Here is a 5322-nt window from a genome sequence, read left to right on the forward strand (position 1 = left end):
ATTTTGATTTCCTAATCGTACGTGGACAAATTTTCTGAGCGACACTGAAAAATTAAATTCTTGGACTAACTATTTTTTTCTCTTTCCTTGGACTCTCGTTCGCCAGACGCCGGTTCTCCCTGTTCTCCACACCGGCAAATCCCACGAAAGATTTTTCTCCCTTTGAACAATTTACTTAGCCTAGAAGGAACCCCTTTCTTCTCCTATAAGCAACATATTTTGCTTGTCATCTAAGCAACCTTTGCTTCTCTTGTAAGCAACCCCTTGCTTCTCTTGTAAGCAACCCCTTGCTTCACTTCTAAGCAATCAAACCAACCCCTTTTCTTCTCCTTTAAATCCCCCATGCCCCCTCCCCAACCAGCCATTTCCTCTCCCTCCCTCTCCCCACGCCACTCTCCCTACTCCCTCTCTCTCTCTATCTCCCTCTCTCTAGCTCCACATGCAACAGCAGCCCCCCTCCCATGGAGCTGACGACCGAGCCCTCCCAAGCTCCACTCTCACCTTGGCAAGCTCTCCCATGGCGTCTCCCCCTCCTCTACGGCAGTAAGGTGTAGGTGAGCTCCGGATCAAGAACTTGTGTGCTGAAATTTCAGATTCTTGCACTTTCTTCTAAAATCTATAACTCGAGTTTGGGAGCTCCTAAAATAGTAAGACTTGTTTTGTTAGCTTCCATATGAAATGTCCTACCTATTAGATCTATAATATGACCTGTTTTAGTAGACGTTTTTGTCTGTGCAAATTAAATCTTAAAAATAGGTTTAGAGAATAAACGAACTTGCTTCTCTCCATAGTTTTCATTATAAAAATCCAAAAATAATCAAACTTGTTTTGTTAGTTAGATGTTGTCATACTCCATCTAAGAAAAATATAAAACTTATATGTTGTTCACTGTTTTTTTGGTATGCTAATTAAATCTTGTTAACTATGAAAAAGATGATTGTTTTGCTTGTTGTTTTTGGATCTGTAGCTCCAGTGCTCCAAATGGATTGCAATTTTTACAGTAGCCCCTCTGTGTGATGCTTAGTGACTGATAAAAATTTCATAATTTATGGTCAATGTATCACCGAGTTAGTGATTTAACTTTTTTGATGCATACTAAATAGTTTTAAATAGTGTATAAATAATGTATGGATGTAAAAATGGAAAATGGTGTTCCACTGTCCTTGCAAAATATTATAGTAGCCTAAGAAAACTTAATATGGTCATGCATCCAAAGAAAATAATTAATTTTACAATTAACTTGCTCTCACAAGCTTTATTGCACTAACAACTTGTTATTTTTGTATTAAATAAAATAGAAAACCTGCGCATGTGAAATTTATACATTGGTCATGATTTGTTATTACCTATGTCTCATAAAAATCCCAGCCCCAAATTGGATAGTTTCATATGGTGCTAAAATGACACACGTTTTATAATATTAAGAAGAATTAGAGACAAATTAGAAGTAAGCAAACCATGCATGTTGGAATGGTTTATGTCATACAATCAGATTTGAAATTTGAAGAATGGGTAGGGTATTTAAGAAATGTTAGCCAATAGGTTCGGTCAAGCATGGTAGAGGTTAAATCGGTTATGTTGTAGAATTGATGCTCGACATGATAGACCCCCTAAAATGTGCTATTTTAGGTGACTTGTTTGCTAACCAATTTAAGTTGAGCAATGGTTAAGAAAAGATGATTAATCTAATCCAACCCATGTTTTTGAGTTGCAATGTCTAAAATGGTTTGCTAAGTCTTATGTTGTGATTAGCCAACTCATGTTAAGTAGGAGTCGATTTTGTTAAGTGATTGTTATATATATGTTGTGTCTCGGATTTCGATAATAATAAGCTAGCCGACGAGTATGTTGTATAGCGGCCTAGATTGTTGCTATGGTTAGCCGACTTGTTAGATGACTTGTTTAAGCTCGTAATCACGGTGAATTGCTTGTTATGGGTTAAATACGCATGGTTATGGTGGATGCATTTGTTAAACGTGTGCGGTAATTCAAGTGCACGAAATGACATAGATAAAAATTAGTAAGTCTACTTGTTAGTCCTCATTTGATTAATTTAACTCTAACAAATGGTAAAGTGTTAGATTAATCCCTGTCTCTAGAACATATCAATTCTTGAATTGTATAGAAGCTGAAACTGATTAATTGCTGTTTTTGCCTGCACGCAGTGATTTCCCCGTGCTGTATGTTTGATGAACTAAATTGTGTTTTCTGTAGATATGTGCTATAGAAAAGTGGTAGATAACTTTATTATCTTTCTGGTGTTAAAATTTGACAGCCATAAGTCTGATCGTTAAGCAGTTATGGTTTTTACAAATTCAGTAATTGAATCTGTCCAAATTCTACACAGATTTCAGAAACTGCATTGTTTGCTTAATTTGCTGTTACAATCTGTTCATGGTCATTATAAAAAAGTTGTAGATTCTTTTCTTATCTTGCTTGTGTTAAAATTGCATAACCGTAGGCCTGACAGTATAGGAGTTATAAATTTTACAAACTAGTTGCTGGGTTCTGTCCACTGTCAGAACAGATTTCGAAAACTGTAATGTTTGATTGGATTAAACCTGGAATCACTTCTTGGTGATTATAAAAGTTATGTAGTGCTTTTGCTAAGCTTTCCAAAAAGTCTTGGGTCACTCTTTTTGGTGGTCTGAAGATTAAGTTCTGAATGTTTGAAGTATGAAATCTGAATCTGTCCAAATCTAGACAGCGACGCCTTCTAGTGTCTGTTATCCTTAATTGCATATTGAATCACCTTGAGATGTTTATAAATAATCTGTAGAACATTGAATTAGCTTTCCAGAAATTCTAGGATCACCTTGTTTGCATGTCTGAATCTTTAGTTGTGAATTTCTGAATTTGCAAGTCTGAATCTGTCCAAATCTGGACAGAACTGTTATGTTAGCACTGTTTGACCTTGCTAAGTGCTGAATCCTGTGGAGGTAAAAATACCAAAGTTGTAGTTCACTTTTTAAGCTTTCCAGAATGTCCTAGTTTGCTATTTTTGGATTAATCTTTGAAAAGTTATGGTTAAAGCAAGTGACTGATGTGCTGCTGTCCTAAATTTCTGCAAGTGCTTAATTGATTGCTGAGTTGACCCTTTTGGCTAAAAATGCTTAGTTAACACTTAAGTAATGTAGACTTGCCATGACTAAGCTTAATAATGCATGTGTGTCATGTTTTATATGTTTCTTCTCAAGTTGATTGTGATATAGGAGTTTCCATAGACATTGATGCCAATGTCCACTATTGAACTTGTGTGCTCGGTGATGCTTTCGCGTGATCAATAGGAGAACTAATGAAAAGCCGTGTCCAAATAAATAAAATGCACGTACTTGTGATGTCGTAGTGGTGTTGCGTAAATACATAAAATATTTGTTGTCTTTTAATGGTATTAATGTTGAACGTCGATAGTGTGTAGATAACTAAAGCGAACATGTGGTTGTTACGGTGTCTTCCATTTTATTGTTTAGTTCGCCATTGTGTCCTTGTATGTCTTGTGCTACTTTTGTGCTACTTTCATTATATTCATACATATACACCTTGCATCTCATTTAGGACTGAGAGATGACGATCGTGCAAGTGATGTGGTGCCAACCACAAGATGCAGTTGGTGGACGATCTGAAGAGATGATGGACTTATCCAGTGGATGCTCGCCAAGCGAGTACCCACCCCAGCAAACACTATCTAAGTGTCAAAATAAAGGCAAGCCCCGGTTTTATGCATAACCGTTATATATGCTATTTTACTGCACTTAATGTTTGTAGGCTTGTAATGTGCACTTAAGTGTAGGAGTTGACTGAAACCCTAGTTGCATGAACTCAAGATTCCTTTTGAGATGGATACTAGTATGCTAGGTCGAGTAGCTGCTTTACTAATTAGGGATCTCGGTAGAAGTCGAGTGATTTTTCTAGCACTCGCGCGAGGTTAGGAATTGGTTGTATCCATTTTTATATCATAATGATGATGGTCTATGGACAACGATCCATGGGGATGCGTTGTCTATGAGACGGAAATTGGAATAAGGATTAACGTGCGGATACCTGTGTCAAGCGTTTGAACGTACTAAACATATGCCGAGAAATATGGTAAATCGGTAAGCCTAGTACCTACAAAACGACCTGCCCTTTAGCAATGCATATATGTGTTGGTACAAGCCAATATAAGCGTTGCTAGGGTCTATACCAACGCATAATTATGTGTTGCCTATACTGTCGTTGCTAGGGGCTACCGTAACACTTATACATACGTTGGTAAGTCATATAAATAAGCGTTGGTAAACTGCAACAGATTTTTATAAGATACAACAACGCTTACATGTGTTGGTGCCGCCCATGACCAACTCGTCATCATAGGATGCAACGTTTAGATTTGAGTTGTGGCAACATTTTTATGCGTTGCAAGCAATAAACCAATAAAAAAATTGAATATTTTATTTTGAGGTTAAGAGTACATGCTGAACAATGCACATTTGATATTTCTGGAATCATCCACACACACGACAAATAAGAAAAAATAATATATATTAAAAATCAATAGTTGCATTACAAGAAGTTGATCCATAGTTTCATATATAATATATGTTCGATACACTTTTGGTAGGATAAAAATATATTTACATATGACTCATAGCCATCGATGATCTAGATCCAAACAAAACAATAAGCAAAACAAATATCCATATGCAGCAAGCCCTTGCATCTTCATAGTGTTCTAGGTTCAGAACTGAAAAAATGAAGACCAGAAAATATAACAGGTTAATATATACCAAATGAAAGGAATAAGTAATGCAAAGTAGAGAAGAGATGTGCAAATATCACCTTTCAAAGAAGGGAAAAGGAAAATATTATAGCGCATAAATCCGTACACCATATAATATGTTGAGTAATCTGCATATACAAGACAAAACATACATATACAAAGGACGAGGGATGAGCAATACCAGAAATCCCTACGCCTCATTCATACCATTTGTGCTCTTTAATGTCTTTGTGAGGAAATTTTCAGATTTGGGGAATTCAACTACTGAATCGGCTTAGCAAAGGACACAGTTCACACATGACATACTAATGCATCATACCTATAGTTAATAAGACTTTCCCAACGTGGAGAAAACATAACCACCGAGGTCCATATCTGCAAACGTAACATGAACACCACTGTTAGCAGAAAACTGAGTAGAAAAGACTCTTCAAGCTTTCCCAACGTGGAGAAAACTCTGTTTCACCATAACACCGCTGTTAGGGAACATAATACAACCAAAAAGTTGATGAACATTCTGTATTTGTTACTAAAATCTGTTTACTTAAATAAAAAGAACCCTT

General features: G+C 36.4%; 1 long non-coding RNA gene across 1 annotated transcript; it reads left to right on the plus strand.

Annotated features, from left to right (window-relative positions):
• The first annotated feature begins 365 nt into the window (after nucleotides 1–365).
• Nucleotides 366–3693, plus strand: LOC109944865 (uncharacterized). Its single transcript, XR_002268141.2, has 2 exons — nucleotides 366–554; nucleotides 3556–3693. It is a non-coding gene; the product is annotated as an uncharacterized lncRNA (long non-coding RNA).
• Nucleotides 3694–5322: the final 1629 nt, after the last annotated feature.

The sequence above is a fragment of the Zea mays genome, unplaced genomic scaffold, assembly GCF_902167145.1.
Source record: "Zea mays cultivar B73 unplaced genomic scaffold, Zm-B73-REFERENCE-NAM-5.0 scaffold_158, whole genome shotgun sequence".
In the NCBI taxonomy this organism is placed as follows: domain Eukaryota; kingdom Viridiplantae; phylum Streptophyta; class Magnoliopsida; order Poales; family Poaceae; genus Zea; species Zea mays.